The 12,339-nt window shown below is 50.4% G+C and overlaps 1 protein-coding gene across 10 annotated transcripts in view; it reads right to left on the bottom strand.

Moving 5' to 3' along the window:
- Positions 1–12,339, bottom strand: part of hts (adducin 1-like protein hts) — a 192,280-nt gene that overhangs the window by 151,579 nt on the left and 28,362 nt on the right. The window lies entirely within an intron of this gene.

The raw sequence follows: 12,339 nt of genomic DNA, 5'->3' as shown, positions 1-12,339 counted from the left end.
GGTTGCGTGACATAATCGACACTCCAAAAGCTGAACAGCGTGGTGTCGTGAGGTTTGACAGCTGAAGGTGTTTCCTAAAAAGAATTTAGTCGCCGTATGGCTGCCGTGTACGTTGAACATTGTGTTCCATTGGCCACTGTGGAGCGTTGGAGCAAACGGTTCAAAGAAGGACGCCAAAGTTGCAAAGACGATCCAAGACCGGGCCAAAGCCACCATGCAATCACCCCCAGCACAATTGCAAAAGTTGAGAAAAAGGTAAATTCGCGCTCCGCTTGCGAGCTCCACGCGCCGCGCACGACTGAAAAATTTGGCCGAGATGTTCAGAGCAGCGTATGCTATCCGCGGACTGTACTTTCACCAAGCCCAGGGTGGTTCAGGACCGCTTTGACTGTAGGACGCAGCTGTACGTTACAAGTGCCGCCATGCACCCCACTTCCCACCACCAAAGTTCCCTCTAATGACCCACCGCAGTTACCCGGTGGCTATGGCGCTACTAAAAACACGAGGGTGTGGGATAAAATCCTGGCCGCGGCGGCCGCATTTGAACGAAGGGGAAACGCAAAAAATCCGTGTACCGTGTGTGCATTCAGTGCACGTTAAAGAACCACAGGTGGTAAACTTTAACAAGGAGCCTCCGACTACGGTAATCGTAACGTGGTCATGGCACCGTAAAACCCCAGAGTTTAATTTAGAATTTAATCGCTCTACTAGGTTCCTACTTGAATTTCGTCCGCCTGCGCATTTCCCATGCAGCATTAATCCCTCCTCACTGTAAGATAACATGTCCGAAAGACGGCGAGAGGTTTCCTGCGCACGAACCAAACCACCGACAAGTTCGTTCACACAATACATGCCGATTGACAAAGGTCGCGCTACCGACTACCAATAGAGAAGCGACCAATCGATGTTTCGGGCAGTGAGCGCGACCTGCGAAAAGCCACCAGAAGTGCCACGTTTCGTGCTATCGCGCATGCTTTCGCACTTTGAGTTTCCGTATCCGTGATTCAAAGCACCAACAGCTGGCGCCTCGTTTACCTGAAGCGATGTCTCGCTCATGCGACTGCGTCTACTATCGGAAACACGCCTGTCATTTCTGTTGCTCTGGCTCTCACCACGTACTTTGTGACTGCATTTAAGGCTTCTTAAAATGTATCACGACGGCGTCAGCACTGGAAGTGCGTTGACCGGAGAAAAAAAAAACATTCGGTAGAAGCCATCTCACGATGACTGTTACAAAAGGGGCAAGACTTGATCGCATTAATACACGCATACGCCACAGCGTAACTACAGCACCAACAACTTGGGACGTACGCCGCAAAGAAAGCTTTGTACCGATGGCACTGTATAATTAGGGTTCTGCACAACTGACTTAGAATGAACTACGACATGATTGCATAGGCGTCTATTTCAGGCGTCCAACTTTTATTTACTGCCAGCTAGAATAGCGGGTGTTCTCAATTTTATCAGTCGGACATGCACTTGCGGAGTGCGCTCGGAGCAAGTCGATAGAGGTTAGAAAGATGGTTACCGTTAACGGACATTCGTGGCGCAGAGTATCGGGTTGCTGTGCTTGAACACGGGTGACGCTGGCTCGATTCCGCCCATCACCGGAGATGAAAGATTAAAAATTAAGGTCGGAGAAAACGGTTAGACACATCGAGCAGAAAGTGGGCTAAGAATGCCAATTTCCTTAAAACAGCGGCGACGTGTCTCCATCCGCGGCAAACCGCAAGCAAAATAAGCTTGCGACGCCGCCATCGCAGTTCAGCTGTTTTTCCAACTCCAGTCCAGGGCAGAACAGCCATCTTTTGACCATTTGCGACCGACCCAATCAAATGGGGACCCGCGCCCAGCGAGGCAACGATTAGACAGCGACGGGTCCAAGTGGCTGCAATCTTGTAACCTGGCTATTTTGAGCAGCGCAAGAAATCAGCTATCCTGCGCGATGATATCAAGCCAGCTCGTGTAACTTACTGTGCGCGCTGTGTACGGGTTCATTTATATGCCTCATTTTTTTCATTAATTTTCGTATTTGTGTCCACAGGCGAAAAAATATTGTTTCAGACTAGGGAATGCGGTAGCACTGCCATCACGTGGGAGGAACTGCAACGAAGGCGGAAGACTAGGGCGGGCGGCCACTGACACGCCCGGCCAACACAAACACGGTGTCGCACGCATTCACCACACTATCAGCGGCGACAACTCGGGCCGGCGGCGCAGGCACCCTGCCAGCGGACGGCAAAGGCATCCTCTTTGAGACCGGGCCGAAAAGTACATCCTGGCATCTGCGCGACGCGCTGACGCCCCCTAATCTGCGAACGAGTGCGGCCGCCGATGAGAAACGGAGCAACGCGCGCTTCGGACACGACCCGCACAATCGCGAGCGCCAACATCAACGTGGATCGTCAGGTCTGGCCTGTCTGCGTTTTTTGTTTGTTTATATAATAGAGTAACGAGGTCGAATAGCTTTCGCTTTTTCACCGAAGCAGACTGAATAAACCTACGTCAAAAAATTATAATCTTCCACTGGGTGCAATACTAATAATGGCTAGCCGGGCTTGTTGGTACGAACACATTCTTTTGCAAACAGCGCGAATAACGGGACACAAAGAGGCACGGGACACACGAAGAGGCAGACAACACAGGCAGCGGCGTCAAGGGAATCTGCTCCGCACAGCGCCACGTACTGGAAGCACGGAAGACCAAGCGCATGCGCAAAACGGCGTAGGGGCGGCGCCTGCTGCCGAACCACCCCCTTTGCTTCGTCTGCGCACGGCGTGCGACCGTTTTACCGCGAAAACGTTAAAGGGACACTAAAGCGAAACAATAAATCAGTGTAGACTAATGAAGCATTGTTTGAGAACCCTGCAGGCAGTCATTTCAAAAAAAATAGTTTGATTATTAGATGAGAAAATGAAGGTCCAAGTATCAGTATTTGAATTTCGCGCCGAAGCCCCAGCGCCGGTACGTCAACGTGACGTCAGGGATTCCAAAGTATGTTTTCGCATTTGGGCCGCGTTGGCTAAATAAAGGTTCCCGAAACTTCCGATGTTTCATATTTGGTCCCTTCAGAACACAATGTAGTCAATCTGTACCGCTATATATGATTACTAGGCCCTAGAAGCTGCCAACAAAATCCAAGACGTCACAGCCCCCAGGTGCAGGAACTTAAATAGGCGTCGCCATATTTCGTTCTTGCGCTTTTTCTGGCTTACCAAACGTGTTATCGTTGTAAGAGTGGTGTTTTTGGTGTTGTAGAAGGGCAATTTACTGATGCAGAAGAAATCATTTTTCACTTTAGTGTCCCTTTAAGGAGCCCGTGCCGCAGAAAATACGGCGTCCGGTGTCGGACGTTGTTTCGGCAAAAATATTTTCGAACCACGCATACCGCCATTTGCGCACGCCGGTGGGTAAAAAGAGTTGGGCGTCCGCAACAGTTCTGCGTACGCAGGAAACACGCGGATGCGACAGCGCGCATGCGCAGTACGCAGAAGCACGCACGGTCTCTTGCGTGCGCCCGCAGCTTATCTAAAGCTGCGGGACGTTCTCGCGTGTCCACAAGAGCGCGTTTTTCGATATGGCTCTTGCCAAAGATGGGACTCCGACTTGCGGTTTGACTTAGTATATTGGCTATAGTTTCAGAAGCTGGCATATGATGGCGCTGATTAGCACACTACCGACTCCTGCGCGTACATATCAGCAATAACCTTCTGAACTTTTGCGTTCGGTCAAATATAGCCGTTTCACGCACGCGTGCTTCGCCAAGCACACACGACCTCGCGCGCTGCGTACGTGGGTGGTTTCGGACGCCCAACTGCCTATAACAGATCGGAGTCCACGGAGCGGCGCGCCCGCTTCCTTGAAACACTTCCAGATGGCACTCGCTTCCGCCGCATCGCGGTCCATGCAAGAGGCCGCGTTTCTACCAGAAAGCCCGCCTTAAAACTTTAGCCCACCTTCGTGCATAGCGTTCACCGGGAGCGTTTCCCGGTAAACGTTACGGTTACATGCGCTGCAGTTGTCGGGAAGCGTGAGAAGCAGTCGGGTATCTTTGAATGCTGTCGCGTTTCACTCTGAAAGGCGAAGCTTAAGCGTACTCCAAATTTTTGCTAGGTGATCGTACGTATTGAACCGCAGTTGCGATGAACTCGATCTCAAGGAGAAAAGTTGCGCTTGACTTGCTAGCCATCTAAGAGCATGGAAATGATCGAACTTTCAGAAAATTCTTGGCGACATTAAGCCCTCTTTTTCTAGTGGAAACACCGGGTTCGGATGTTACCGCTCGACAGACCGAAGCACTCACTTTGTGGACGGAGCGTGGCGTGACTCAACGAAACGAGTCGCACCGCAGCTGGTTTTCGACACTTGTGTGCACAGCATGTTTCAGTGATGTCTGGCTACGATCGCGTTCAGTATTTAGAAATGCGAAACGTCGTATAGAGATACCGTTGGCGAATCAGGAAACGTGAACACGTATACAGTCACTCGAAAGTATCGCTCTTCCAAAACTATAGTGAGGGATATTAGATCGTGCCGTTGAGTGCGGGAGTTGGCAGACGTTGAGGGTTTTGAGAACTGAAGGTTTATTTACAGTAATAACACAAAGTATTGAACAGTCAAAGTCATCGACGGCCGGCAGCAAATCGGACGCTGCGGCCCGTGGCAAGAAGAACGAAAAAACTTTGCCCTGTCCCACGCTTTTAACACCTTCGGTCTCACGGGGTCACGTCATTGATGTTGACTTGCTTCCGGCGTCGCCTCCTCACCTGGAAGCGCTCAGCTGGAGGAGACGGGTTGTTCTCGAACGACCTTCTAGAGCCGCAAAACAGCTTTGCTCGGGACCAAGATCAACTACCTGGAACCGTGCCAGCCTCCCGTTGCATTTTCGGGAATAGTCAAGCAGGGGGGCAGACAATAGCTCGACGTGCGGCGCATGAAGTGGGGGTCACCTACCACGGGTGTGCTAAATCTAAGCACACCCGTGTGCTTAGATTTAGGTGCACGTTAAAGAACCCCAGGTGGTCGAAATTTCCGGAGTCCTCCACTACGGCGTGCCTCATAATCAGTAGCGGTTTTGGCACGGAAAACCCTATAATTTTTTTTGCTGGCTGTCAGGACAAGTTAACGCCATGCCGCAAAAGTTTTCGTTTTAGGCGCACAAACAGCGCGCGGAAAGAAAAAGCGCGCGCGCTACCCGAACGGCGCGGGTATATGCAAGACGCGCATGCGCCATGGAAACAGCTATTCGCCGCGGCCGTGAAGTTGCCCTCCCGGACGCACAGATGGCGCCAGCCTCGAGCTGCGCGCGCACGCCGAACTCTAGAGGAAGCAAATTTCTTGCACGCCTGGCGTCGCTAGCGCAGCGTATCGACTTCGCCTGCCGCGGCCTGGCGCGCCGAGAACGCCGGACTATATCTTGGCCTTAAGAGGAAGCTTTAGCTCGGGTGCTCCTATCTAAACACATGTAAAATGAGAATTCGTTTTTCTCGGCAACCACTGCACCAAATTTGACGGGGTTCACTGCATTTAAAAGAAAAACTTAAAATCTAGGGACTGTTAGTTTCGAATTTTTGAGTTAAGTCGTCAATTTTTTATTAAAAATTGGCAAAAATTGAAAATTTTCAAAAAACGAAACTATCAAGTTTAACAACTCTAACTCCACCAGTAAAAACGATAATACAATTCTGTGAATTGCATCTAATAGTACATCTAAAGCGGACAAAATTGATATGTTACACATGAATATAAAAAAATGTAATCATAGGGAAATACAACTTTTGCAAAACCATTGTAACCAACGCAACAAATTCACGTAAGATGTAAAATGACATATTGAATTTGTCCGCTTTGAATGATCTAATGGATGCCGTTCACCGAACCGCGATATCAGTTCTTGATGCAGAGCTATGAATTTGTAAACTTCGTGCTTCTATTTTTTTCAAACGGTCAAATATTTGAAAATCGTTTTAAGAAAATTCAAGCCCTAAATCGAAATTCCGCTTCCAACAGTCACTAGAATTTAACTTTCTCTTTCAAATGCAACAAATTTCATCGAAATAGGTCCAGGGGTTATCTCATAAAAACGTTTTTTCGTTTTTACATGTATTTGAATAGGCCGCGTCGGAGTTGGGCCCGAGCTAAAGCTTCCTCTTAAGCGCCCGTCCCTACGGCGAGCGTCGGCGTTGTCCCTCGTAACCGAGCGAACGAACACAGCGGCAGATGAAAGCGAACGCGTAGCGCAGCGGCTGATGAAAGACGGTGATAACGAAGAGCGCGAGCAGGAAAGCCGAGGAGGAAGGTGCAGCGAAACCATGAGGCGGAAAGCGGAGAAGGTGTGAGAAAGCGTGAGAAAAGCGTAGCGGCTCGCAACAAGGGCTGTGTGGCGACGATGGCTACGAAATGGCGCCACAGTAGCGCGCGCCGTCTGTATAGAAACAAAGCGCTGCGTACAATGAGGCAGCTTGCTAGGTTGAGGTGCAGCCGCGAGGAGATACGACTTTCGCGAATCAATGCTCAAGACCTGCCCGACGAGAGCCGTGGCGATCGATCGCGGTTGATTTTCCAGGACCTTTGCCAAGACCCCAAAGCAACATATACCAAACTTCTGAGCATTTGTTTTTGCTTCGAGGCCATGAGAAGGTCGCTGAGAGTGCACGCAATCATCGAGTGAGAGTGAACGCAATCATCGTAGACATCTGAATTTACGACAGAAAATTTCTAAGCAAGAACAACGAAATTTAGAAAAGCTTACGCACTACCCATGCTTTCCGATCTAGTTCCGTTCTAAAACTCGGCGCGCCCTATTTGCAGAGCAGACGCGTGCTTCACCTACGAGGTTATGACAGCGTCGCAGAGTAGGAAGTTTCCTTCGCTTCGACGTTACGTAAACGGCTAACGAGACGATGTGACTGGCCACACATATTATACCACGGGTTTCCTTACTGGAGGCAGCGAGTCGAAACCCCGTCTTAGGACCCTGAGCTAACCAAACACAACACTTTCATTAATAATAATACTACGCTGATATTTACACGGAGAACGCGCACCACTCTATAGACTGCACCTAGTGCTGGGTATCATTTCAAGCATATAAGACCAATCAGCTCATTTCCTGCGCTATCGTCTTCACATCTCGGCACAAACCACAACATAAGCTTTAGAAAAGTTAACTGCTGGGCTAGTTGGTGATCTTGCATACTGAAGATTTTGCGCCAAAAAACAACACACAAGAAAGACGACGACACCACGGGCGCTACTTCAACTGTTTAATGAGGGGGAAAGCACTCGACATATATAGCCCTCCAAAACACCGCGCACGCGTACAAGGCAACATGGAGTACAAAGTCTTAGAGTAGGCGCTATATATGTCGAGTGCTTTCACCCTCATTAAACAGTTGAAGTAGCGCCCGTGGTGTCGTCGTCTTTCTTGTGTGTGTTTTTTGGCGCAAAATCTTTTCAGTGCACAACATAAGCACACGCTCGCTCACAAAAGGGTCCGTTCCAGAATGAGAATCCTAAATAGCGTCACCCGAGAAAACCCAGGGCGCGTCAGTGTCCACACGTGAAGCAGTAGAAAGCTTTAGTTGGTACGTACACGCTTTGTCGAAATAGCGAGACGAAAGTGCGAACACCTACGCTGGTGCATTTGCTGAGACAGTAACTAGCGCTGAGAAGACTAACGGGAAAAGTTGAGACAGGACAGAGCGCTAGACTTCAACTAGTTACTGTCTCAGCAAATGCATCAACGCCAACTAGCCAAACTTTCTGCGTTAAGCTACGCTGGTCGCTACGTCATATGACGCGGCTAGGCTGAGCAGCGTGGACCTGTCGCATGCTACGTATTGATTTGCTGCCGCAAAGGCTTTTCTAAAGCTATCCCCTTCCCGGCCATGAACAACGTTGCCGAACTACATCCTCGTTTCAATACAACGTCGCGGCGTTGCTGCACGCGGCTAAGCGCCTAGAGCTGCCGCACCCCCCACAGTGGTGTGCTACAACGGGTCTGGCGCCAACGTCGGGTGCAACTTATTTTTAAAAAGAGAGAGAAAGCCAAGGGCGCTCGCTTGCAACGCGCAGCAGCACTTACGCACACGGACTTCTCACACAGGATGACAGAACTCGGGAGTTGTCGCTCAACATAAGGGGTTTCGCTAGTAAAAGAACTCGGGCCAGAATCACGCATGATGAAAGCAATAAACTGGTAGTGCCTTTTACGCGGGTCCCGCACTTATTCCAGCCCGCACTGAGGTGGGCGTTCATCGTTCTCGGTCATGGTGCACTCCTCGAGGCGACAGATGAGCTCTTGCGCATGAGCCGCAGCTTCTTGCCCAGCAATAATTGGTTTGGCACAGGTGGTACTTCTAGCACTTGCTGTAGCGCAGGCAGAACGAGAAAAAGAAAAGTTAACTAGACAACAGATACTATTCTAAGCCGGCGCGGTCGCTAAAGCTCGATCCCCTCCCATACTCAGGTCCAACACTTTAGTCTCCAGAGCACCGGAAAAAATGGCACTACGCATGGGTCTGGACGAGATGGTTCTGACGAGGTAGCCCGGGTGGAGTAAGGGTTAAATGATAAACTGCGGGCAAAAAAAGAAAAGAAAAAGAAAAAAAACGAAAAAAAAAAAACGAAGTCAGTACTGCCTGAAAGTGCCCGCCTTCGGCAGGAATAGATTATTTGCGGATAAAATGAAGGGCCGGGAATTTCGCGGTCTGACCATCGGTTACCTAAGTGGGGCCTATTGATGCCATCGCGGAGAGCTTCGCAATCGCCCCTCATCGCCGGTTTCTGGCCTAAAACCACACGTCCCAACTATTCGCTATTTCCCGAAGTGCAAAGTTTCGCCTACCAGTGCCGCCCCGATGAATCCTTCGTTCACCCTTTTCAGAGATGGCTATTATAGGTACTTAATCCAAGTCCCGTGGTGGTTGTTGCCGGTACACGTTTTCGTAATCGGAACCTGTGTGAGCCCAACTATTAATGGGTGGCACGAAGGTGTCCATTTTGCCTCTTTTAAGATGCTCTTCAAGAACCTTTTCAAGGGCATAACTAACGACCCAGATATTTTCGCCTTCCACACTATTCTTGACGCTGTAATTATCGCCTACTCGGCGCGACGGATAATAGGAGAAAAATGAATAACTAAATCGTTTACTCTTACAGGATGACTCATTCGCTTAAGCGGGGCTGGCAATAGGAAACGCGGCTCCACGTTTCTTTTCCTGAGAAAATATGTCAGTATCTTTATATGATGCTTGCGAATGCCACCCGTGGCGGACTGGGGTTATCGTGGCAATTAACACGAAAATTACACGCTCGTTGCGGAGGGTGTGGGTTCGGCTCTCCCCGGCGGCAAATTGTGTTTTCGTCTACATTTATTTCTCTTTACCTTCTCCTTTCTACACTTCCAATTAAAACAATTTCCGCCACGTTTTCCTTGGGTTTATATGGTTGTGACCAAAAAAAATCGTGTCCCTCGGTGCCCATTCTTTTCAATTACTACACATGAGCGCTCCATTTTATATGTGAAATTTGTCCATGCTGGTCATAAATTTAGGTCTGAAGTGCGATTGCCCTCGTAACTCCTGTACGGCGAACTGCTGCTGCTCTCTGAGCGCGCGAAAGCGAAATTCGGGGGCTGAAATGCGCGCGGAGCTACACCCTCGAGCGGGGAACATCACGCGTCCGTGAACGGCGGTCTGTCAGGGTCCTATCGCTCAGAGCAGTATTTTGGCTGCTGGTCGGCAGCCCTGCGCGCACAATCGCGCCACACCGTCGCTGTTCGGAGATAAGCCGACTGACGCGTCCTTTGTTTCCCAGCGTTTTTTCAGCCTGCCCTTGCGCACATGCTCGTGCAAGCATCCACGACGCGCTTTCGCCTGATACATGCACTGATTAGGGGGGCTCACCGACAGACCAGCGTCGGCGAAGCGACCTGGAAGGGTTGTCTATTATGGCCACCTGTTTTAACAAGCTCAGCGAGCTTACCAATTATTCATACTCAAAGAAAGCGAAAACGATGGCTGCAAAGCAACACACTTTCTCTGCGGTGTTCACGGAATCTAAAAATAAGTGCCAAAAGTCACGCATCTGTAACGCTATATGGTCCGTAACATGCATCCCCTCTCCACCAACGCGCGTCGTCGATGGTTTAGAACTTTGGGGTATCCAGCGTGTTTTTCACGACAACAGGCGCGAGAGGCGCGAAAGCCTCGATCGAACCTGCGGCTCCGACCTCCTCCTTTGGGTGTGAGCGGACCCACAAGGCGACGCCTATAGCAGTGCGGCGAAACGACTGGCTTCAGGATAGACTCGTAGCGGGGGGGGAGGGGGGATGAAAGCAGAACCCGGCCACGCAGAGAGGCGCGCGGGCGCGACCGTAGCGTCGGTCAAACAGAGGATGCGCGACGGCCGATCGGCAAACCGGTTGGCGCGACACACGACGCCGCCGGCTTTCATGTGTCCGCCGGAGCCGCGTGCGCGGCGAAAGTACGGTTCGCAACGCACAGCGACCAAAGAGGGTATGCCGTAAGAGTCCACTTACATTTCGGCCGCTGCTGATTGGACGCAGCTGTAGCGGCCCAAGCCAATCAGCAGCGGCCGAAATGGACACACTTACGGAATACCCCCCCCCCCCCCCCCCCCCCCCCCCCAAGTTTCCATCCGCGATTCAGCCGCAAGTGACAGCATCGACAGACCTGAGGGGAGAATTAAAAAAAAAGAAAGTGGGTACAGACACCGCCCACTGATCTGTGGGCAGCCATTGTTTCCGTAACGCGTCCTCACCACCACCACCACCGTATTTGGCTACGACATTTCGCTTTGCCTCAGATTCCGTGCTCCGTTAGTGAAGCATCTTTCGCTAAATTTACTAGCAAGAATGCAATTGCAGTTCAGCCACGTGAAATCAGTCTTTTCGTTTTCATTCAATTCACTGCACTATATACTAAAACATTCAGCATCTGCTCTGGCAACGAAGTGAGATCTTCCATCACAATCAATTTTTATGAAAATGCCCCCCCCCCCCCCCCGAACTTTGTTTTTCATACGCGTTCAATTTATGAGGGCCTAAAAATTACGAGAACAGTCGCTAAAATTTGACGACTGCGCAACACGGTACCCACAACGCTCCTAGAGGTAACAGTGCACGCAGTAGCCTAGCTGGTGGTATACCAAAGAAGGGTGGCCGACGTCGCCTGCAGCGCTTCACACCGGCGACATGTAGGCGCTGAACAGGGTCTAGAACCGTCCGCTCTCCAGCAGCGCAGATGATGAGCGAGTTGAGCAAGACGAAAATCACATAATGGACTTGTGCTGCATGCACGCGAGGTCAGCCGGCTGCCGCACAAGTCAACACTCTTATGTGTGCGCGGCGTGCGCATCCCTGAATTGGAGTTGTACGAATGGCGAAACCAGTTTCACGGACGCACTGCAGGCGCAGTCACCCTGCCGCCTCGCGTTGCTGCAAGGCGGCGAAAGTGGCGCATCATGCAGTCAGCGGACCGATCGCCAGTCCAGAGGAGACGCGGAGAAATGGCACAAGGCGACGACGCGCACGCGTGTCCGCGCAAGATTCGATCTCGGCACGGGGCGGGATGCAGCAGCACGGAGACGCGCGCGAGCAGGAGTAACGCGCTTCGCGCCACCACCATGCGAAAAAGGTTTCTCGCTCTTGAGCAATCGCTAGCCCGTGCTTTCGTTGCCTCTTAATCGAAGTACCTTGATTATAAAGAAAAAAAAAAAAAAGAGCCCGCATAGGAGAGGTCACGTTTCAGTGTTCCAAGACTTAACGACAGCAACCTCCTCCAGTCCTAGTGTTTTCTTCGCGTACTGCGAGATTTGTTAAGTCGCGGTAAACGCGGGCGGTTTATTGCGCCCACTTGTTTACGTAGCTTACTTTTGTGTTTCGGCTAAACTAAAATATTTATATATTTTTTAATTAGCCGAATACAAATACCGCTAACATCAATGCCTACACACGCCATTTATCAACCGGTTATGGAGACCAAACGCAGTTAAAATGGCGCGAACAAGGTGCCCGCGCATTTCGAGATTGCTGGAAAAAACAGCGTTGTGAGCACGAAGATATGCTCAAAAACAATATTCCCACATAGCCTAAGCACGGGACTTCGGAGGTGATATCTATTTTCTGATCAATGCAGGGGACGCCTTTTTCCCAGGCTACTAGTAAGCGACCGGCCACAGTGGCTTGTACTTGCACTTTACCCGTAGACAAAATTTATTTATGCTAATAAATTTAGTTAAAATATTATTGCAGATAATCACGCTATGAATCACCACTTCCGGCACACAACACTGCCCTTTCAAAGTAAAAATGTT

Source organism: Dermacentor andersoni, chromosome 1 (genome assembly GCF_023375885.2).
Source record: "Dermacentor andersoni chromosome 1, qqDerAnde1_hic_scaffold, whole genome shotgun sequence".
In the NCBI taxonomy this organism is placed as follows: domain Eukaryota; kingdom Metazoa; phylum Arthropoda; class Arachnida; order Ixodida; family Ixodidae; genus Dermacentor; species Dermacentor andersoni.
The sequence above is the reverse complement of the archived record's forward strand: the minus strand, read 5'-3'. Positions and strand labels throughout refer to the sequence as shown.